The sequence below is a fragment of the Herpailurus yagouaroundi genome, unplaced genomic scaffold (genome assembly GCF_014898765.1).
Source record: "Herpailurus yagouaroundi ecotype Mexico unplaced genomic scaffold, PumYag 140, whole genome shotgun sequence".
Classification (NCBI taxonomy): Eukaryota; Metazoa; Chordata; class Mammalia; order Carnivora; family Felidae; genus Herpailurus; species Herpailurus yagouaroundi.
The window spans coordinates 69,796,726-69,821,487 of NW_024412395.1; the positions used below are offsets into that span (position 1 = coordinate 69,796,726).

The 24,762-nt window shown below is 37.1% G+C and overlaps 1 protein-coding gene across 6 annotated transcripts in view; it reads left to right on the forward strand.

Moving 5' to 3' along the window:
* The window catches only part of AKAP19 (A-kinase anchoring protein 19), a 79,742-nt gene that overhangs the window by 4,759 nt on the left and 50,221 nt on the right, over positions 1–24,762 (forward strand). Inside the window, exons 1-2 of one of the 6 annotated variants that reach the window (XM_040475662.1) lie at positions 2,147–2,255; positions 23,486–23,709. The exons of 1 other annotated variant lie outside the window; for it this stretch is intronic. The gene's annotated coding sequence lies outside the window, so the exon portion shown is untranslated. Of the gene's footprint in view, positions 1–2,146; positions 2,256–3,855; positions 3,957–17,356; positions 17,376–23,485; positions 23,710–24,762 lie in introns of those variants that run through there. 4 more of the 6 variants (XM_040475660.1, XM_040475663.1, XM_040475661.1 and 1 more) reach the window with 4 other exon arrangements.

Sequence of the window (24,762 nt, forward strand, 5' to 3'; positions counted from 1 at the left end):
AAAAAAAAAAAAAGAGGTTAGAGTGGGAGAGAGCCAAAGCATAAGAGACTGTTGAGAACTCAGAACAAACTAAGGTTGATGGGGGTGGGAGGGAGGAGAGGGTGGGTGATGGGTATTGAGGAGGGCACCTTTTGGGATGAGCACTGGGTGTTGTATGGAAACCAATTTGACAATAAATTTCATATATAAATATAAATAAATAAATAAATAAAGTCCATAATAAAAGCGCCTGGATACATACTTGTTTAAGGGCAAAATAGAGTAGGTTACAGAACTACGACTTTAGGTAAGGGAAGATGAAGCAAACAGAATTTGGCCCACAAAATCACAAAATCACAGATGTGGAGAGGGCCAGAGTGGTAGGAAAAAGGGGGCAGTCAGTTAAGTGTCTAACTCTTGATTTCAGCTCAGGTCACGATCTCATGATTTGTGAGATCAGGCCCCGCTTTGGGCTTTGTTCTGTCAGCACTTGGGATTCTCTCCCTGCCCCTCCCCTGCTCACCCTCTTTCTTTCTCTCTGTCAAAATAAACAAACATTTTTTTTTTAATTTTTTTTTTCAACATTTATTTATTTTTGGGACAGAGAGAGACAGAGCATGAACGGGGGAGGGGCAGAGAGAGAGGGAGACACAGAATCGGAAACAGGCTCCAGGCTCTGAGCCATCAGCCCAGAGCCCGACGCGGGGCTCGAACTCACGGACCGCGAGATCGTGACCTGGCTGAAGTCGGACGCTTAACCGACTGCGCCACCCAGGCGCCCCAAACATTTTTTTAAACAAAGAAAGAAATGACATCAGAAGAACTGTCATGCTTTTTTGTTTTGTTTTTTAACTTTGTAGGCTTAAATAGATGACAGATGGCTAGAAAGAGAATATACCTATTCACTGTCCTGAAGTTTCTGATGGATTTGTGTATTTGGCCCAGGACATAGAGGCTTAGTGGAATTCAGCTGGCCACATATCTCAGCAGCTTCCCTTGGCCACCAGAGCCCTTAAAAGAGGGATATACAAGTTTTAATACTAGCTGCAAAAGGTAAGCCTTTTCAGATCCAGGAAGTTTAATTTTATCCTATGCTTTAAAAAAAATTTTTTTTTAATGTTTCTTATATTTGAGAGAGAGACAGAGACAGAGAGACAGAAAGCAAGCAGGGGAGGGGCAGAGAGAGAGGAAGACACAGAATCAGAAGCAGGCTCCAGGCTTTGAGCTACCAGCACAGAGCCTGATGCGGGGCTCAAACTCACAGACCGTGAGACCATGATCTGAGCTGAAGTCAGCCGCTTAACCTACTGAGCCACCCAGGTGCCCCTATCCTGTACTTTTTGTACCAGGGACATACTTTACTATTTAAGAAGAACTTGGACAATATATGCCCTCATTGGAAAAAACAACTAAGACATCTACGACTCTCTGGTTCTCCAGCCTAACTCAGCAGCAAGTTCATTGAGAAGAAAAAGCAGAATGAATGCCCAGATCCACAAGTAGTGTCCTGAACTCCAGCTTTCTGAGGTCTCAGAAAGCCTATTTCCCCCCAAATACTCTTTCCTCCTTCAACCCCATATCCCTAAACCACTACCCAGAGCAATTAATTGATGGGATATATATAGAGACATGAATGGTGAATTTATGGATGATAAATCTTGCACAAGCTCAATACTTGCACAGGTTTGAGAGGGGTGGTAAATCTTAAAACTATCTAAATGTAGCTCTTATACTACTACAAAATAAAAATTCATGTGGAAAAAAGCACTATAAAGTTTATTCATCCCTTATGATCTGCAAGAAGATGATTCAAAATGGGGTAATTTTTTTTCCTAGCAAATTGTCTCAGTCACATTTTCTTCCACCTTACCTGTTTTAATGTTTAGGTAACACTGGATGGAATAAGTCTCAGCTAGCATTTCTGTTTGTACTTGCTGTTCAAAGTGTGGTATGTGGACCAGTAAAATTAGTACCATGTGAGGACTTGTTAAAAATGTAGACATGTAGTCTCCATCCTATACCTACTAAATTATAATCTGCATTTTTAAAAGACCCCTGGGTAATTCATAGCATATTACATTTTGAGAAATGCTGCTTTATGTAACTTAGGGTGGGTTACTGAATCTTTCCCCTTCTTGTTTTCTCTTTGGTCAAATGTGTAGGAATTTTAAGACTACAAGGAACCTATTATGAGGATTAGTGGTTTAGAGCATAGACTCTGGAACCAGCGTGACTGAGTTTGATTCCCAACTCTGCCACTTACTGTGTGAACTTGGGTAAGTTATATAGCTGCCCTGTGTCCCAATTTCCTCATTTGAAAAATAGGTATTATGTGATGGGTATTAAGGATGGCACTTGTTGTGATGAGGACTAGGTGTTATATGTAGGTGATGGATCACTAAATTCTACTCCTGAAACCAATTTTATCAGATATGTTAACTAACTAGTATTTAAATAAAAACTTGAAATTTAAAAAAACTTTTAAAAAAAATAGGGATTATAATCGTATGTACTTCATGAAGTTGTGAAAAATCGAATTTAACAAATGGAAGTATTTAGATTAGTGCTAACTTAGTACAGAATAGGTACATGTATCAGTTCTCATTATGACAACATTCTGGATTAACTACCATTCTAGAACATATGGAGATGCCAACTGACTAATTTTGAAAGATACAAGTGAGAGTTTTCTGTTAGTGTGTTTGGAGACTTGAGGAAAGGTCCATGGAGAAAGTGGGAATCTAGACTAGCTTTAGGGGATGACGAAATTTGGGGATGATTAGAGACAAAAAGCATTTAAGGGCATTCCAGGTGAAACAGGTTTAGAGGCAGGAATAAATACTTGGAGAGGAACAGAGGAAAGCAGGGAATAATACCTACTGGGTGCCAGGAATGTTGAAGAAGGTGTGGGGTGACAAGAGCGGGAGGCTGGTTAGGCATTTGAGAGGCTAAGATTAGATCTTCTTAATTCCAGACTAAAAAATGGGAGATAGATAGATGGATAGATAGATAGATAGAGGCGAACAGAATAAAATGATGCAGGAAAACAATAGACAGGATGGCTCAGTGGAAGAGAGAACAAAAGAAATACGAAGCAGGATTTGGTTATTAGACATGGAGAAAATATAGGGGAGGAGGCAATTATAGCTCCAGGATTTTAAGTCTGCGGGATGAGGAATGTGAAGGTGTTTTTAGCAAAAATGAGAATATTAGAAGCATAGGTGCTTTGAAGAAAAGATATGTTTGTTTTTTGAAGTGTTGAGTACAAAAGATGGAAATACATCCAATAAATTATTTGGCAGATGTAGCAGACAGAGCTCCATTTGGAAAAAGGGCCATCATACTTTTGCCTTTTATTTTTGCATTACTGAGCACATGACTGCCATCAATACAAAAGTAACACCTTAGAATTCTAGAATGATATCTTTGTTTTCTTTATATGTTTCAAATTCTCAGAATCTGTCTACTAAATATTTTTAAAGTAAGTTCAAATTAAATGAATTGCAGTATTGTTTTTTTGTGAATTAATCAGAGAACCTGAAGGACGATGAGTCTCACATCCACTATTCCATTATTCTGGTCCCTGGACAGCATTTCCACTAGCCTCAAAGGAATTAAGAACAAAGGAAATATGTAGCTCTCAGACTTTTCTAAATACTCCCAGACCTAGAAGGCAAAGATCTTAATCTTTTTGTTCAGGAAATAGACAGGCACAATTCAGTGCCGTCATCAATAATGTTGACCAGAGTCTCTTGCCTTTAATGAAACAGGAGCAGAAAAATTGATTGGGAGGTGGCATGTATCTTATCATAATACCCATCACTGGGTGAAAAGTGCATTTGTGAGCAAATCTAATACTGCCTAGCAACTGTTTCCAGGCAAAGGGGGCTTGGGAGCCAGCTGTGGTTGCCTTTCAGGAGCCACCAGCCTGTTTCTATACACTATCTGTTTGGGATTATTTGGATTCCAGTTTTAAGGTATAGTTTTTATTGGAAACTCTTAATACTAAACATTTTGCTTTTTAGTGATGGACACAATAAACCTAATATTACTCCTTTTTGTCCCTCTCTAAATATAACTACACAGATTTTTAACCATAATGGAATATGTCTGATGTCAGGAGCTTCTATATTTTAAAAGCTATTTGTCCATTCCTTTTAAACCTGCCAGTTTCTTAAGTGGTCTAAGACCATACCCAGATAAATTTACACCCACTTCTGAGAGCATCAGATGTGGTATTATATATACATCAGAAACTTTAAACTTTTAACTCTCCCCCTGGAAAATCCATCCCTGGCCTTCTTGTGCAGACACTCCTCTCCTTCCAGAGCTGAGCATGATTTATGTTCTTGCCCCTGGCCTCTGCAGCAGGATGTAGCTCAGCTCATAGCAGTGAAGCAGGAGTCCAGAGGAACTGGGAGTTATGCCAGAATTTGATGAGGGGCAAACAGGCCATGCTAGTAAGTAGAAGTCTCTCCAGGGAGAAGAGTGCTCAGAAAACTTAGAGGAATACAGTAAATACCATAGACTCATCCTGGTTGAGTACTTTCTGATACACCTGAGCAGTTCACCACCATCCCCCCTCCCGCCCCCGATTCTGTCCCAGCTGGTTGTTCCTGGAGTCTGCAAAGACTTCCCAAAGTAGACACTTACGTTCAGTCAACCACACGTTCATGCTTTTATCCCCATGGCTGCTGGAAAGCCTCACTCTCTTTCTGGCTCATTTTCCTCCTGCTGTCCAGTCTCTTCCCTCCATTCCACAGGATCCTCTGAGAGCCCTATCCCTTTGCAAACCTACTTCCCTCATCACATCATTATTGTGATGTGAGGTTGAAACCCCAAGGACCTTACTTCATCTCTAGCCCCCTCAAACTGAGCCTGCTCTTTTTCTATAACCATAACCTCATTTTTTATTATTTTTTTAAATATGAAATTTATTATCAAATTGGTTTCCATACAACGCCCAGTGCTACCATAACCTCATTAACAAGAACCAGACTGCCTTCCTCTTTAGCTACCTACGCCGCTTCCAGGCCTTTCTTATTTATTTTCATGAGAAGCCCCTCTGCATTTGGGAGACAGTGTAGCATTCAAAACCACAGGATTTAGATGTGGACCATGTTTTGGAATGCTGGATAGATCACCCAACTTTTCTGATCCTCTATTTCCATATCTGGAAAAAGAGGATAAGAATATCATTTTGCAAGTTTATGGAGGTTAATTCATTCTTTCTTCTCACAAACCTTTACTGATTACCACGTGCCAAGCATTTTTCAAAGTACTCAGAAAAACAGTTCTGCCTTCATGAAGCTTGTAGTCTCATGAGATAACAGTTAAGAGTCTGTTTTGGTTTGTCTCTCTTTTTTGTTTGTTTGTTGTTTTGTTTCCTAAATTCCACATAGGAGTGAAATCATATGATATTTGTCTTTCTCTGACTAATTTACTTCACTTAGCATTATACTCCCTAGCTCCATCCACGTTGTTGCAAATGGCAAGAATTCATTCTTTTTTATGGCTGAGTAATATTTCATTGTATATATAGACCACTTCTTCTTTATCCATTCACCTGTTGGTGGACACTTGGATTGCTTTCACATTTTGGCTCTTGTAAATAATGCTGCCATAAACAGAAAGGTGCATGTATCTTTCCAAGTTAGTATTTTCATATTCTTTGGGTAAATACCCAGTAGTGGAATTACTGGATCATATGGTAGTTCTATTTTTAACATTTGAGGAAACTCTTTAATGTTTCCTACAGGGGCCGCCCTAGTTTACCAGTCTGCATTCCCTTCACAGAGTGTTTCCTCTTCTCCACATCCTCGCCAACACTTTTTTTCTTCAGGTTTTTATTTTAGCCATTCTAACAGATATGAGGTGATATCTTATTGTTGTTTTGATTTGCATTTACCTGATGATTAGTGATGTTGAGCATCTTTTCATGTGTTGGCCAACCTTATGTCTTCTTTAGAGAAATGTCTGTTCATTGTCTTCTGCTGTGCATTTTTAATTGGAGTGTGTGTGTGTGTGTGTGTGTGTGTGTGTGTGTGTGTGTGTATGTGTGTGTGTTAAGTTCTATAAGTTCTTTATATATTTTGGATACTAACCTTTTATCAGATATGTCATTTGCAAATACCTTCTCCCATATAGTGGGTTGTCTTTTGGTTTCATTGATTGTTTCCTTCACTGTGAAGAAGCTTTTTGTTTTGATGTAGTCCTAATAGTTTATGTTTTCTTTTGTTTCCTTTGCATCCAGAGACCTATCTAGAAAAAAATGTTGCTGTTGCCAACGTCAGAAAAATTACTGTCTGTGCTCTCTTCTAGGATTTTTATGGTTTCAGGTCTCACATTTAGGTCTTTAATCCACTTTAAGTTTATTTTTGTATATAGTGTAAGAAAATGGCCCAGTTTCATTCTTTTGTATATAGCTGTTTAGTTTTCCCAGAACCATTTATTTAAGAGACTATCTGTTACCTATTGTGTATTCTTACTTCCTTAATCTAAGATTATTTGACCGTATAAATATGGGTTTATTTCTGGGCTGTCTATTCTGTCCTATTGATCTAGGTGTCTATTTTTGTGCTGGTACCATACTGTTTTGATTACCACAGCTTTGTAGTATAACTTAAAATCTGGGATTGTGATTCCTCCAGTTTTGGGGTTTTTTTCTTTCCAAGATTGCTTTGGTTATTGGGGGTCTTTTGTGGTTCCATACAAATTTTAGAATTGTTTGTTCTAGTTCTATGAAAAATTCTGTTGGTATTTTGATAGGGATTACATTAAATCTGTAGATTGCTTTGGGTAGTATGGATATTTTAACAGTATTTGTTCTCCCAGTCCATGAGCATGAAATGTCTTGCCATTTGTTTGTGTCATCTCTATCCTCTTTCATCAGTGTTTTATAGTTTTCAGAGTACAGGTCTTTCATCTCTTTGGTTAAGCTTATTCTTAGGTATTTTATTATTTGGGTGCAAATGCAAATGGGATTGTTTGCCTAATTTCTCTTTTTGCTGCTTCATTATTAGTGTATAGAAATGCAGTGGATTTCTGTACATCAGTTTTGTGTCCTGCAATCTTACTGAATTCAATGATCAGTTCTAGTAGTTTTTGGGTGGGGTCTTTAGGGTTTTCCACATATAGTATCATGTTACCTTCAAATAATAAAAGTTTTACTTTTTCTGTACCAATTTAGATGCCTTTTATTCCTTTCTCTTGTCTGATTGTTGTGGCTAGGATTCTGAGTTCTATGTTGAATAAAAGTGGTAAGAGTGGACATCTGGCCTTAGGGAGAGTTTTCAGTTTTTCACCATTGAGTATGATGTAAGCTGTGGGTTTTTCATATATGGCCTTTATTATGTTGAGGTATTTTCCCTCTAAAGTGACTTTGTTGAGGGTTTTTATCATGAATGGATGTTGTCCTTTGTCAAATGCTTTTTTCTCCATCTACTGAAATAATCGTATGGTTTTCATCCTTTCTTTTGTTTATGTGCTATATCACATTGATTGATTTGTGAATATTGAACCACCTTTGCATCCCAGGAATAAATTCCACTTGATCGTGGTGAAAGACTTCTTTAATGTATTGTTGGATTCAGTTTGCTAATATTTGGTGAGGATTTTTGCATCTATGTTCATCAGAAATATTGGTCTGTAATTCTCTTTTTTTGTAGTGTCTTTATTTGGTTTTGGTGTCAGGGTAATGCTGACCTCATTTAATGAATTTGGAAGGTTTCTTTCCTCTTCTATTTTTTGGAATAGTTTAAGAAAACTAGGTATTAACTCTTTATTTTTTTTAAATGTTTTTTAGTAGGCTCCACAGCCAACATGGGGCTTGAACTGACAACCCTGAAATCATGGTATACCAACTGAAATAGCCAGGTACACCCCTAACTCTTCTTTAAATATTTGGGTGTATTCACCTGTGAAGCTCTCTGGTCCTGGATTTTTGTTTGTTGAGAGTTTTATGATTACTGATTCAATTTAATTGCTGGTAATCAGTCTGTTCAAATTTTCTACTTCTTCCTGATTCAGTTTTGGGAGGTTATATGTTTCTAGAAATTTATCCATTTCTTCTCAGTTGTCCAATATGTTGGCATATAATTTTTAATAATATTCTCTTATAATCCTGTGTATTTCTGTGGCATCCATTGTTATTTCTCCTCTTTCATCTCTGATTTTGTTTATTTGAGTTTTTTCTCTCTCTTTATATTTTTTTGATTCATCTGATTAAAGGTTTATCAATTTATTGACTTATACAAACCAGCGCCTGGTGTTATTGATCTCTTGCATTGTTTTTTTTAAGATTTTATGTCATTTGTTTTTGCTCTAATCTTTATGATTTCCTTCCTTCTACTGGTTTGAGTTTTGTTTGTTTTTCTTTTTCTAGCTCCTTTAGGTGTAAAGTTAAGTTGTTCATTTGAGATCTTTCTTGCTTCTTGAGGTAGGCCTGTGTTGCTATGAACTTCACTTTTAGAACAAATTTTGCTGCATCCCAAAGATTTTGGATTTTTGTGTTTTCAATTTCATTTGCCTCCATGTATATTTTGATTCCTTGGTTGACCCATTCATTGTTTAGTGGCATATTATTTAAACTCCATGTATTTGTGCTCTCTACAGATTTTTTTTTATGGTTGATTTCTAGATTCATAGCATTGTGTTCAGAAAAGATGCATGGTATGACTTTCATCTTTTTGAATTTATTGAGACTTATTTTTGGCCTCATATGATCTATTGTGGAGAATGTTACATATGAACTTGAAAAGAATGTGTATTCTGTTTTAGGATGGAATGTTCTGAATATATCTGTTAGATCCCTCTGGTCCAATGTGTCATTCAAAGCCTGTTTCCTTGTTGATTTTCTGTTTAGCTGATCTATCCATTGATGTAAGTGGGGTGTTAAAGTTGCATACTTGTATTGTGTTACTATTGATTACTTTATTTATGCTTGTTATTAACTACTTTATGTTTTTGGGTTCTTTCAAGTTGGGTGCATAAATATTTGCAATTGTTATATATTCTTTTTTTTTTTTATGTTTATTTGTTTTTGAGAGAAAGAGAGAGAGAGACAGAGACGGAATGTGAGTAGGCAAGGGGCAGAGAGAGAGTGAGATAGAATTTGAAACATGCTCCAGGCTCCAAGCTGTCAGCACGGAGTCTGACATGCAGCTTGAACCCATGGACCGTGAGATCATGATCTGAGCCGAAGCTGGACGCTTAACTGACTGAACCCCCCCAGGTGCCCCTATATTCTTTTTTTAAGTTTATTTGTTTTTAAGTTCATTTATTTGGGGGGGCAAAGAGAGAGGGAGAGAGAATCCCAAGTAGGCTCTACACCATCAGTGTAGAGCCCAATGTGGGGCTTGATTTCATGAACCATGAGATCATGAATTGAGCTGAAGCCAAAAGTCAGACGCTTAAGGGATAGAGTCACCCAGGTACCCTGTTATATACTCTTGTTGGATTGTTCCCTTTATAATTATGTAGTGTCCTTCTTTGTCTCTTGTTACAGTCTTTGTTTTAAAATCTATTTTGTCCAATATAAGTATTGCTACCCCAGCTGTCTTTTCACATCCATTTGTATGAAAAATGCTTCACCATCCCTTGGCTTTCAATCTGCTTGTATCTTAGGTCTGAAATGAGTCTCTTGTAGGCAGCATATGGATGGGTCTTGCCCTTTTATCCTTCTGTGCCCTTATATCTTTTGACTGGAGTATTTAGTCTATTTACATTCAAAGTAATTATTGACAGGTGTGTGCTTACTGCCATTTTTGTTTCGTATTTTGTGGTTGTTTTTGTAGTTCTTCTCTTTTCTTTTCTTCTCTTGCTCTCTCCTCTCACAGTTAGTTGGCTTTCTGTAGTGATATACTTGATATACTTCTGTAGTGATATACTTTCTCTTTACTTTTTGCATATCTATGACTGGTTTTTGATTTGTGGTTACCATTTGGTTTGTTTATAACATCTTATGCATATGGAAGTCTGTATTAAGTTGATGGTCACTTTAAGTTTGAACCCATTCTTTACTCCTCTACTCTCCATGTTTTAGGTATATAGTGTCCTACTTTACAAACTTATTTTGTGATTTCCTTGACTGATTTTTATAGATATACTTATTTTTTACTTCTTTAGTGCTTTCTACTTTTTTTACTCCTACTTATGGTCTTTCTTTTCTACTCAAAGAGTCCTCTTTAACATATCCTGTAGGGCTGGTTTGGTGATCATGAATTCCTCTAACTTTTGTTTGTCTGGGAAACTCTTTATCTCTCCTTCTATTCTGAATGAAGGCCTTGCTGGATAGAGTATTCTTGGCTGCAGGGTTTTTTTTCCTTTTAGCACTTTGTATATATCATGCCACTCCCTTCTGGCTTGTAAAATTTCTGCTGAAAAAATCCACTGGTAGCCTTATGAGGTTTCTCTTGTATGCAACTGTTTTATTTTTCTTGTTGTTTTTAAAATTCTCTTTTAATCACTACTTTTTGCCATTTTAATTACCATGTGTCTTGGTGTGGACCTCTTTGGGTTGATTTTGTTGGGGCCTCTCTGTGCCTCCTGGATCTGGATTTCTGTCTCCCTCCCCATATTCAGGAAGTTTCCAGCTATTATTTCTTCAAATAAATTTTCTGCCCCCTTCTCTCTCTTCTTCTTCTTCTGGAATCCCTATCGTGTGAATGTTATTACGCCTGATGGCCTATTTTCATTTCTAGTCTATTTCATTTCATTTCAAGTCTGTTTTCATTGTTTTGCTCTTACCTGTTCAGCTTGATTATTTTCCATTAGTCTATCCTCCAGTTTGCTGATCCATTCTTCTGCTCTCTATCTATTGTATTTTTTATTTGATTTATTAAGTTCTTCACCTCTGAGTGATTCTTTTTTATGTTTTCTATCCCTTTGTTAAGGGTCTCACTGAGGTTTTTCACCCTTTTCTCAAATCTGGGAATATCTTTATGACCAATCTGAGGTTAGTAAACAAATTACCCTCCTATATACCCTAGGCATTTTTCAAACTGCTGCTTCTATGCTGTGTCTCTGAGGGGCTATTTGTTGTTCTGTCTCTTTAAGGGAGGGAACTGAGTTTTCTCTGACCTTTCTGGCTCTTCCAAAGCCAAGTCGTTGATTTTTAAAGTTCTAGGTTTTAAGTCTTGCTGATTATAAGAACTCATGAAATCTGGCCCCTCTGGTGTTCAAAGCCAAATGTTGTGGGGATTCGTCTTTCCCATGTGGGTACACCAGGGTGAGAATCTGTTTCTCTCCACTCTCTGTGCTATTGGCTCCTTCCCTCCTGCAGACACTCCTGTAGGTCTCTTTAGCTCTGGATCACATCTCTGCCCTTCCTACCTTCTTCAATGTGGCCTCTTCCCTATACTTAGCTGTGAAGAGTTTGTTCTGCCAGACTTCAGGGTGTTTTCTGGTTTATTTACACTAATGTGAATGCTATCTAGTTGTATCCATGGGACAAGGCAAACTTAGGGTCCTCCTACTGTACCATCTTCCTCAGAAGTCTACATTTATAATTGCAAATACATAGTAATTTAAATTACTTTAGCATGTTTTAATATCTGGTAAGGATAGTACCTTATTGTTATCAGAATTTTCTAGGCTATTTTTCTTTGTTCATGTGTTTTTTTCATGAGAACTTTAAAACTGGCTTATCTAGTTCCAGAAAATCACCTGTATTTTTATTATAATTGTTCCTTGGTAATTTATAAATGTAACATACTGCCTTGTGATATTGAGTCTTCCTATCAAAGAACACAGTATGTCTTTACATTTGTTCAGATTAACTTTTATATCCTTTGTATTAGAACAATTCTCCTTTAGTTCTGCATATTTCATAGTAAGTCTTGATTATTTTGAATTTTATTGTTATTGAAATGGGATTTACTTGTTTATTATTTTAAGTCAAATTTGTATGTATTTATTTTAATTCTGTATGTTACTCAATTTCTCTTTATGAATAAATTTATATTCTGCTTGATGCCAGCAGACTAGGTCTGAGGACCATCCAAGAGGGTCCTTGGCTTCACACAGGAAGGAAATCAAATGTGAGCCAGCTGGAGGTGAAAGCAGAGTTTACTGAAGATCTAGAGAGAGTAGATATGAGACAGAGTGAGTGTCTGAGAGACTCAGAAAGGAAAGGAGGGAGTCTCATCTTTGGGATCAGGGTTTTTTTGGTTTTTGTTTTGTTTTTTTTGTGGGTTTTTTTGTGGGGTTTTTTGGGTTTTTTGTTTTTTTGTTTTTGTTTTTTTGTTTTGTTTTGGTTTGGGTTTTTTTTGAGGATGGAGTTCTCATGTATGTGTACATGTACAAGCATTCAGGAACCAGTTAGAACAAAGAGCCCAGGTGTCATTCCTTGGAGTCAGGGGGTCTTGGCATTGAGATGCATAGCACTGATAGTCTGGAATGTGCATTTGATAGCTCCCTCTAGTCATTCTCACCTGGTCCTTCTTTAGATGTTATTTATCCTAGAGAACCATTAACTCCTTGCCCCTTACATGGAGGATATATGCTCTTTACAAGACATGTGTAAGGTGGGGGGGGGGGGGGGGGCTGCAGGTCCTAGCAAAAACAGAAGCAGGAAAAAGGAGCAAAAGGCAGATTTTTACGGAGTCCTTTAGTTTCCCTGTCTCGTTGTTACCTTGCTGAATTGTTTGTCATCATTTTCATTTGCTATCTCTTGGATTTTCCAGGTGTACAATCATACTATCTACAAATATGTAGTTTTTATTTTTCCAACTGTTACACCTTTAATTATCTGTGGTATTGGAGTTATTGGACAATCAATTAGACAATATGAAGTAGTAGTGGTGATTGTGGACATCTTTGCCTATTTCCTGACTTTGTGAGAAACATCTCCAGTGTTTCTCCATTAGGAAATATGATAGCCTTAGGGCTGATATAAAATATGTATAAGCATATAAAGGAAGTTTTCATCAACTCTTATTTTGAGTTCTTTTTAAAGAATCTAGAGTAGACTTGATTTTTATCAAATGCCTTTTCAACAGCTATGTACATGAACAGAATTTTTCTCCATGGATACTTTAATACGTTATAACACATTAATATATTTTGTACTGTTGAGCCATTCTTGTGCAAGTGGTGGGGAGGAAACCCATTTGATTATGATCCATTATTCTCTTAATGTTTGTTAATAATTTATTATCTTTTTCAATTGATATTCAACAGTAAAATTGATCATCTTTTTTTGCAATTTATCAGGTTTTAGTATCAAAGTCATAATTTATAAAATAATCTGGAAGTTTTCATTTTTCTAATATCTGGGACAGTTTAAATAGCATTAGAATTACCTATCTCTAAAGATTCCTTTGTGAGACAAGACAATGGTACTTTTTAGGGGTGGAATACACATTTGCAACATACAAAAGCAACAATTAGTTTGCAACCACTTCTTTAGGCTTTTCCTCAATTCTAACACACAATTTTAGTATTAGTGTTTAACCTTGGTATTCTTAACTATACTTACGCTACTACAACCTAATTCATCTGTTTCAATGGAAATTGAGCTCTGAAGAATTTCCAAATCTTCTGGGGTTTTAGTTGATTACATTTTCCTGAAACATTATCCATCTTATCCAGGTTTATTTACTTTCTAGAGTTGTATGCAGTAACTTCTTAATCCTCTGTTTCTGTGATTATTTCCATCTCTTCATATCTTTTTTTTTTTAACCGTTTGATCTATTTTGGATTGGAAAGTATATTAAAGTGTTCTATTTTTAGTGCGTTTCTGTTTCTCCTTGTATATTCTATAGCTTTTACTTCATGAGAGTTATTGCTAAGTTATTTGATACATAGATATTCATATCATATCTTCCTTGTCAATTCTTCCCTTTAGCATTGAGGTCTTTTAAAATTGCTTTTTGGGGGGCGCCTGGGTGGCGCAGTCGGTTAAGCGTCCGACTTCAGCCAGGTCACGATCTCGCGGTCCGTGAGTTCGAGCCCCGCGTCAGGCTCTGGGCTGATGGCTCAGAGCCTGGAGCCTGTTTCCGATTCTGTGTCTCCCTCTCTCTCTGCCCCTCCCCCCATTCATGCTCTGTCTCTCTCTGTCCCAAAAATAAATAAACGTTGAAAAAAAAATTTTTTTTAAATAAAATTGCTTTTTGGTTTGGATTATGTATTCATACATATCAAAACCATGGTCCATACTTTCTTTTTGTTCGTATTTGCTCATCCTTTTTAAAAAATGTTTTTATTTATTTATTTTGAGGGGGATAGAGAGAGGATCCCAAGCAGGCTCCATTCTGTCAGTGCAGAACCCCACATGTTGCTTGATCTCATGAACCATGAGATCATGACCTGAGCCAAAATCAAGAGTCAAATCCTTAACCAACTGAACTACCTGGGCACCCCTCATCCTTTTATTTTTATCTTTACTGAATTGCATTGCCTTAGGAGTATATTTTGTTTAGGGGTGAGTTTTGCTTTACAATAGCAGTAGGACCTGTATCATGCACACAAACCTCAAAAGTCACATTTTCTTATGTTCCACTGGCCAAAGCAAGTTATACAGTTGAGTCTGGATTTAAGGGGTGGAGAAATAAACTCCACTCTCAGGGAGAAGTTGTAAAATACTGTGGCAATTTGAGCAGAGACTTAGTCCACTCCAGGCAACAAGATAGACTGCCCATGTGGGAGCTAATGAGGAATGGAGAAGAGATATATACCTGCAGGCAGATCTCCCACCTGAGACCCTTTTTCCAAGGCTTATTTAAGAATCCATACAAGTATTAGAAGAGAAAGCCAGCATTTGAACATGTTCACAGTTCATTGATGGACACTCAGTGTTAGTCACAGAAGCAGGGACTCACAACACTGTAATTTGCCCCAGTCCAGGAAAGAGACATTTTTCTTTCTTCTCTCTACAAATACAGAAGAGCTAGAAAGAGGCCGAGGCAGTTTCTGGGAGTCAGAGCCTTGTCTGTCCTTCTCACTCTAAGCTGACAGAGCCATAGTTTTAACCTAAGTTAAGGGAGGATGGGAGAAAAACTAAACAATCCAAATTATGTATTTCTGATAACTGGAAATGACTGAATGACTGTAGAATCAGGCCAAGATCATTGAAGGAGCCTCTCCACAACAGAAAAGAGAAATTTAACAGAGCACAGAGAAGAGATTGAGGAAAAGAAACAAGAAGCAGAGATGGAAAACAAAGGAGAAAATGTGGCATAACTAATAAAGCAAGGTCCTCAAGGAAATCGAAAGGGTTGGCTGGAGTTAATATAGCCTGGTCTTCAATAGGAAGAAACAAATTTCATCCTCCAAGAATGGAGGAAAAGCTGTTAAGAATGGGTATGAATACAGGTGATTGTGCATACAGGAGTCTGGAAAGCTGATAACCTCAATTCTCCTAATGAAGTAGGAAGTGAGGATGTCTGATGAGAATAAGGACAGCTTGAACAGTGAGGAAAATTTATAATGTTCATTGAAATACTGGGGTCAGAATTGACCTAAGGTGGTAAACAAAAGTAAATTACCTTTTTTCTCTGCTAGCAACAAGTTATAAAAGAGAGAAAAAAAAAAAAAAGACCATCTAAAAAAAAATAAAATGTTATATAAAGGCATCAAGGGGTGCCTGGGTGGCTTAGTCAGTTGAGCGTCCGACTTTGGCTCAGGTCATGATCTCGCGGTCTGTGAGTTCGACCCCGTGTAGGGCTCTGTGCTGACAGCTCGGAGCCTGGAACCTGCTTCGGATTCTGTGTCTCCCTCTCTCTCTGCCCCTTCCCCGCTCATCCTCTGTCTCTCTCTCTGTTAAAAATAAATAAACATTAAAAAATTTTTTTTAATTAAAAAAAATCAAACAATATGTCTTTAAATAGAAAGATACAATATGAAAAAACCATGAATTATCCCCAAATTAAGGAAATATAATATAATATAATTGTAATTTAAATTTGACTAATATTTGGGAGGAATTGGCTAAAGTGATCTTAAAGTTTATGTGAGATAATACATGAATATAAGACTCGTGAGGAATGATTAGCCTTACAAGATTAAAACATATCACAACCTCCTTATATTGGCTTCGGTTTGGGCTTAGTAAGAGACAAGTCAGAGGACAGAATAGAGAGAGCTCAGAAATAGATTCCAGTACATGTGGGTATTTGATATGTAACAAAAATGGTATTTCAGTTAAAAGGGATAAGATGGGTTATTTTTAAAATGGTGCTGACCTAACAGTGTATTCATCTGGAAAAGAGTATTTCAAGAAGTTCCAGGTTGATTAAAGAAAAGAAGGAAAAAATAATAGGTTTCATATGCAAGAAATATTCCTCAAGTTGTTGATTAACCGAGATAGGACTTAGAAGCTATGAAAGAAAATACACACATAATTTAAAAATTTAATCCATTTAAAAAGGATTAAACATCAATCAAAAGGAAGTGAACGTTGTGCTTCAACATAAACTTAACTTTAAAAAAAGAAGCAATGGGGGGTTCCTGGGTGGCTCAGTTGGTTGAGCATCTGACTCTTGATTTCAGCTCAGGTCATAATCCCAGGATCATGGGCTCAAACCCTGAATTGGGCTCTGTGCTGAGTGGGGAGCCTACTTAAGATTCTCTTTTTATCCCTTGGTCCCTTTCCCCCACTTGTGCTCTCTCTCTCTCTCTCTCGCTCTCTCTCTCTCTCAAATAAATAAATAAATCAGGGTGCTTGGGTGTATCAGTTGGTTGAGCATTGGACTCTTGATTTGGGCTCAGTTCGTGATCCCAGCATTGTGGGATAGAGCCCCAAGAGCCTCATGTTGGGCTCCATGCTGAGCGTGAAGCCTTAATATTCTCTCTCTCCCTCTGCCCCTCTCCCCTTCTTGTGCTCTCTCTCTCTTTAAAATTAATTAATTAATTTAAAAAAGAAAGAAAAAACAAATAAGTTTCAATAATAATAATAATAATAATAATAATAATAATATTAAAAAGGAAATCATAACTTATGGAAATGACCTGAAATACATGATAGAGGTTTAAGCTGTATAAAAAGTACTTACAAATGGATAAAAACACAAATAGCCAAAAAGAAAAAACGGGCAAATGAGATTGGGAGAAAGCAAATCCAAGAGGTCACTAAACATGAACTCATGCCCAACTTTGCTAGGAGTTAGGGAAATGCAAATAAAATAACATCAATATATTACTGTATAACCATTAGATGAGCAAAAGTGAAAAGGGGAAGTACCTCTTGCTGAAGACATTCAGGGAAAGGGTACTTTCTTGTATGCGGAAATGGTAACTGTTTCAGCCTTTTTAAAAAGAAACATTATCTCTCCCACTCTTAGGATCCTGTCCCATGGAAATAAAATCACTGCTAGATGAGATCTACATACAATTATGTGTGTTGTAGCATTGTTTGTAATAGTCAAAAGACTGAAAACAAAGTAAATGCCCCTCAGTTGGTGAGTGACTAAGTAATGATGGCACCCCCACATCATGTAGTATTATGCAGACATTAAAAGAAGTAAATAAGGTTCTTTTTTTTTTTTTTTAAAGACTTTATTTTTTTTTTTAAATTTTTTTTTCAACGTTTATTTATTTTTGGGACAGAGAGAGACAGAGCATGAATGGGGGAGGGGCAGAGAGAGAGGAAGACACAGAATCGGAAACAGGCTCCAGGCTCTGAGCCATCAGCCCAGAGCCTGACGCGGGGCTCGAGCTCACGGACCGCGAGATCGTGACCTGGCTGAAGTCGGACGCTTAACCGACTGCGCCACCCAGGCGCCCCTAAATAAGGTTCTTAAGAAGCATGTGCCCTGAGCTAGGAACTCATTTGGTCCTTACAACAACTTAGTAGGTGGTGGTAATTTTACAGGTAAGAAAACTAAAACACAATTTTTTAAGTTACCCAAGGCCTCACACATCTGTATTCAAAATTACTATATTTTTTCCTTATGCCAAGATCACCTCCAACATTAAACAGTTACTTGGAGAAATTTTCATAACACTGTGTAGTACAAAAATATTAACACACAGAAGCATTTATAATGAGATATTATTATTATAAAAACAAATGACCACCTAAATTTTGTTCACATATACATACACATGCACACACACACACCACACAGCATGCTATATATCTAGAATATATTTGTATACTAGAAAAAGTAAGAACCGCTACACATGAGGTTGTTAACCTTATTCCTTATGGAAGAAGCATATTTACTATTCATAGTAAAAAAATTATGTAAGCTGTAATCCCAAGAGCTATTTATGAAAGAATGGCTTTCTGAGGGGAAGAGTGGATTCTACATGAGTTTTACGTTCACCTTGGTTTTTTTATTTTTTAATTGTATATATTTTTTATTTATTTTACTAATTTATTTATTTATTTATTTATTTATTTATTTATTTTCTCAATATATGAAATTTATTGTCAAATTGGTTTCCATACAACACCCAGTGCTCATCCCAAAAGGTGCCCTCCTCAATACCCATCACCCGCCCTCCCCTCCCTCCCACCCCCCATCAACCCTCAGTTTAATTGTATATATTTTTTAATTAGAATGCCTGATTGAGGGAAGAGAAAGCTATATTCATTGGGGGGGAAAAATCTAAGTTAATGGGGATATAATAATAATACATCTATAAAGACACCTGAAGATTATTTCCACACATCTCTAGAACTTAAAAAGTTAATGCTAACAAGAGAAAGTATAGTGATAGTATACAAGACTTAATGTGTAAGACTCTAAATATCAGGTCATGAAAGAACAGTTTTTTAGCAGAAGTTAAATTTACATTTTAGAATGTAAGCAGACCCTTCAAATAAGCAGTTTCATTTTAAAAATTGGGTGCCATACTATTTTTTACACTAATTAATTTGAAGCAACTTAAATACTGTTTTACTTATTGAACAGAAACCAGTAAGAAATTATTTTTATAATTCTATATAAATACTTATATATTTTAGATGAGTTCTATTATACACAAACTATAATCACATTACTTTTAACATTATTGATAAAATTATAAATTCTTGAGGTGATCCACAGTCTCATATTATCACTAAGAAGTTTATCTTTTTGATTCTATTCAACATGGACAAGATCACCTCCAACATTAAGCAGTCACCAGGCGGAAAGAAAGGGTGAACGCAGGCCCTGAAGTTCCCGCTGAACAAGGGAAAGTGACATAAGAGGCTGACATAAAAAAGCGATGAAGTGTAGCAGAGAGTATGAACACAGGGCAAAGGCCTTAAGAAGCAGGGAAATGCTCACGTTGGCAGACAGGAGTGGGCCAGAGAATTTTATTCATTTTGCAGGAGAAAGCTTATCTTCAGGGGAGGGCCAGGATTCCCATTGGGCCTGGAGGAGAGGTTTCTAGGACAAGATGAGGGTATAGGAGCTTGAGGAAAATGGGATTAAGATTCTCAGGGCTGCAGTGAAAGGGGCTGAGGTAAAGCATAACGGTGGGATTTCACCAGAGCTGAGAAACAAAGGTGTAAGGGAACTAGAGAAGGGAGGTGGTCCGAGTTGTGATGAAGCACTTGGCTTCCTCCTTGCACATGATAGGCCTCCACCCAGTTTGGTACAAATTCTACTGGTGCTGTAGCTGCCTAAGAGTCCCATGTGGTCTGACCTGTCTTGGGGTCTTGTGTACAAGGGCCTTTGACAGTAGTGGAGCCGAAGGGCAAGACCTCCTAGGGGGTCATGCAAGTTCTAGATGAGTCTGTTGTGCTGAGTTGTTGTATTCTCACTTCTATACAAATCACTATGAATGGCATTTTTGTGAGTATAAAATATTCACTCTTTGATCAATATCTGGAGATCTTAGATGCTTTTCATCAAATTCAGGACGTGCCCTATTTCTCTTTGGGAAGCGGTGCTGCTAGAGTGGCACGGTTCTGTCATATTTGGCTGGGAGTGGGACTCATTTCTTTGAGGATCCTTTGTTTTGTGAAGCGTGGTGTTCCAAGTTCTCTTTCCCTGAGGCCTAGGCTGATGACTGCTTTGTAACCACATTGCTCTAGCCAACATGAAGTAAAGTAATAGAGCTTGCCAATAACATTCAATTATCTCAGATTGAGAGATCACTTACAGAAAAAAAGCTGAATTCAGTGACTCACAAAACCAGACTCTTGGCATATATGGAAGGAGAAAATGTCAAGGAAGTCAGTGAAGAAAAATGCAAAAAGGTTCAAGTTGTAGTAATCAATTCTAAAAAGCCATTGTTGGCCCCCTGAACTTCTGTTCTTTAACTTCTGAAACCACTGCCTTTATCTGAAAACATTAAGCTGCTATGAACGAGAATTTGCCAATGCCAAACTGGAAATCATTTATGGGTTTTGAATTTCATTGCAAATAAAACTTTATTAAACACTTCCTTTTAATATTCCAATTTAAAGTTGAGAGTTGACACCGTTCTTTAGATCCAGGCAGCTACACTGGCAGTTCATTTTTGGGTTTCTTTTTGTTCATTTTTGAAGATGTAATTATGAACTTTTTGAGGACAATCATGGAGTATTTGATCTTCTCATGGATCTGGTTTTGATGCGACTTTCAATCTCAGGTTACTTTGATCTTTTTGGTTTGTTTCTTAAGTTAAGTTGCTTTGCAAGCATCTGCATATTCAAAGGCCTCAGAGTAGGTTAAGCTAATGGTTATTTATGAACTGCCTTTAGATATTGTTCCATTATCACCATGCTCTATTCCAATCCAACTTTTCCCACTTGCCTTGATGGCACAAGAAGAAGGGGTTTTTTTTTTAAGTCACGGTCATAGGCATATATGTTCATGTTACTCCTGGAGGATCCCCCACCTCAAAATGCCAAGCTCAAAGTATTGGGTTCTTGGTCTTTTTTTTACAATTCTTATGAAAATTGCATAGCTTACCATAGCTTATGCTGAAAGAACATACTTTGAAATTTGTTTTCTCCAGTGATATTTACAAGGTATGATTAAATAAAACTTGTGTGTTGACTTATGGAATGGGAAACAAATTAGAATTTTAGGGCATACTTCTTTCTCATTTAATGCAAGTATGACTAGACTTTTGTGTTTGACCCACACTGATGAGGCAAAGTGACAAGAAGGCAAATGTTTTATGTAATTTTTAGCTCTCTTTCTTCATCTGGGATTTTTAAAAAGAGAAATAGGCTTTGAAAAATTAAAGATATTAAATAATAACCACAAAAGGACTGTAGCATGAGGAATGTCTGATTCCAAATTAGGTAAAGTGTATAAATTCCATGAACAGCTTTTAATTCTTAGTAAACAGTGAAATCTTCAAATGATGCCACACATCCATTTGCAGTTATGTAAAAATCTAGTCATACTTGCTTCAAATCAGAAAGAAATGTATTATATTCCAGATTGTTTCCCTAAATGGAACTGTGGTTTCATTCAGCTAAATTCTATAAATTTATAGCCAATAGTTATAGAAAAATTCAATACTATTTCATGTTATGTGAAGTCAAAGTCATATGATTGAACTGTATATGAATAAGAACCACTACATAAAGTATGAGTATGTAAATATTTACTGTAAAATATATAAAATATTGAAAGGAAATATATTGAAAAAACAGTAAGAAGTTTTATCTTTGAATAACATACTGATTTTTTATTATGTTTAATCTTTTATGTTATTTTTTTAATGTTTGTTTATTTTTAAGAGGGGGGGAGGAGCAGAGAGAGAGGGAGACAGAGGCTTGTGCTGACAGCACCGAGCCCGATATGGGGCTCAAACTCACAAACCGTGAGATCGTGACCTGAGCCGAAGTCAGATGCTTAACTGACTGAGCCACCCAGGCACCCCATTTTTTTTTTTAAGTAAGCTCTATGACCAGCGTGGGGCTTGAATTCACAACGCTGAGGTCAAGCATCCCATGCTCTACAGACTGAGCCAACCAGGCACCTCTATTCTGTTTAATCTTGAAAGAACTAATGGTTAGAATTAATTTAGCTCTGGTCAATCACTAATAGTCTTCAATGAAACCTAATAAAATACTGCTATATGAAGAATGCTAAAATGTAACTTGATAGTTGGTCTTGATTCATAGATAAGCAAATAGTTTTTTCTAAGAGACCTGAAATTTTTTTGAAGCTTCCCAATTATTTAGGGATAAAACCAGGGCTTTAACTCAAGTCTCTTGATTACTAGATTTATAATTAAATTAAAATTTTCTCAAAAATAATACATGATGAAAAAGTGAATGCAAATATGAAAGGGAAAACTATTTAATCAATCATCAGTGGTTTTCTGAGTTCCCAACCCATCTTCTGTTTTTAAAGGGTAATTTTCTGATGCTGTTTTTTATAGTTGGAGGTAATTCTAAAATAGGCCACGTATTCTGCTTTTCTCATTTTTGCTTAAGTTGTGGAGGGAACAGCTACATATCTAGAGTCGTCTGTCAGTCTTGTCAGCTATGCAGGACTGAGCCAGCTGTAGAGAAGAAACTCAATTCTAGCTGCTGTTGAAAAGAAGCTTCCACTAATTTCAGTACCAGTGCCAGTGCTTGAAGGAAGACTTTACACAAAGAAATCCTTGCCTCCAGAAATTATCAGTAACACTTTCTATTAACTTGTCACCGTGCTTGCCTTTATCAGCCCTGCATGGATGGCCCAATATGATTGAACGCAGAATGCAGTTTGTACGAGTCTTTTTTTTTTTTTAATGTTTTTTTTTCAACGTTTATTTATTTTTGGGACAGAGAGAGACAGAGCATGAACGGGCGAGGGGCAGAGAGAGAGGGAGACACAGAATCGGAAACAGGCTCCAGGCTCTGAGCCATCAGCCCAGAGCCCGACGCGGGGCTCGAACTCACGGACCGCGAGATCGTTACCTGGCTAAAGTCGGACGCTTAACCGACTGCGCCACCCAGGCGCCCCGAGTACCAGTCTTTAAAAGGCATTTCTTTACTCTATCCAAATGGCATACCTACTAATTTAATGGACGTTCCATCTAAAATTATACTAGATTTTTTTTCATAACACATCTGGGCTTCCTAGGCCTATAATCTAAACAAGTAGCAAGTGTTCTGCAGGCATAATCATTCATTTTTTTTACTTTTGCCATGTCCTTTTAATAGAGAGATCTGTCAGACTCACTATATGACAGAATATTAGTTTTTTGTTTGGGGGGTTTTATTATTTTTTTTTTTTAACCTTTCATCAACCTTTGATTCCTGGAGCAGGAATCAGTTATGAGATAAAATGTAACAGTTTAATACAGACAGTCCCCCCACGGCTTTACAGATGGTTATGCAGAAGCAGAGCTGAGCAGTGGAAGTATTCTCTTGTATTTGCCAGTGCATTGAAATAGGAATAGATTCTGGATTTACTCTTGGATAAACAGGTTACTTTTTGTTTGTTTGTTCAGCTGCCAAAAAGAAAAGACCTATAATCAGATGATAGGAGTTTATTATTCAGAACCAGTAGTGACCTTAGAAGACTATTAGTTGTACTCTCTAATCACAGCCAGAAAGAAAGAAGATGGTATCAGTTCAACTATTCCAAACCAAGGACTTTAGTTTTGGTAGACATCTTACCAATATTACTCTCCTCAGCCACTCTAGGCAATGAAGTAGTTGGGACAAAAATGGAGTGAAAATCTTGGGAAGGAAATAAGCCCTAAATGCGGAACATTTACATGGAAGAGAAACTTGTCATTAAAACTCCATGAAAAGAAGCTTTGGAAAAGACCAAAGAATTGCGAATAGAGCTACAAAGGCAACATCTGAGAGAAACAAGTTTTACTACAATCTCTACTACTACATTTATGACTACTGAGGTAAGGTGGTAAGGCTTTATGCCTTTTGTTTTCTTCATCAGTAAAACTGGAAGAATAATATCCCCATGTTCACTTACCAGGAAAATCCAAGCTGACTATCCAAGAACCTTGCTTAAGATTTATCAATAATAAATAAATAAAAAACACTTCAGTTCTGATAGACATATCAGAGGATTCCTTTGGAGTTTCCTTAAGATGTTGGGTACATGGGAGCATTTATAGGAGGCATTTTAAAGAAGATATTTATGGCACTGGGTACTGCCCATCAGAGTTGATGGATTAGGAGAGGTATAAGAGGAATGCTGCCTGGAACTGCGGCCAGATTTAATAGGCCATTGTGTGAACAACTGAGACTTTAGACTCAGGCGTGGGTTCAAATTCAAGTTCTAGGTTCCATTTCCTCATATTTAAAACAGAAATTATACATACCGCAAAGTGTTATTGTGAGGATTAAATGAGATAGTGTGTGGAAGGCCATTGTGGCTCCCAGCACATAGTGGGTGCTCAGTAAATAGTCATTATCATTGTTACCTCTAAGTTATAGTAGCTCCCTATTTCCTCAAGCAACGTTATCAGTTAAGTGAAATATCACAAGCCATAAAATATCCCCATGTGGATAGACTGTTGCTTATATTGAATCAGCTAGAATTCTTCCTTGCATACCAATTAATACATGTGGTAGTAGACTTGCTTGTTTTAAGGAAAAAATCTTTAAAAGATGACAAACTGCTTCCTTAGCAACAAATATAGCAGGGCTCTCTCTGCCCTTGTACAGGGCACACACAGTAAGACATCAAGATGATGCCTTAGTGTTGGAATGGATGCAGTCCAAAGGCCAGCTCACATGTCTTCATATTGTAAAATAACTCCTAAGTTATAGAATATTGGCTTTGGAGAAATTTCCTTAGAAGATATAGAATTTTACTATTCCTTTTAAAAATCTTCATGCTATGTTCCAGATAGATTACCTAACTTCTGGTTTAAGAGGAAGCCCACAAACCATTCTGTCCTGTTGTAAACTTTAACCAATAGAAAGTCCTTTCTTTTTTTTTT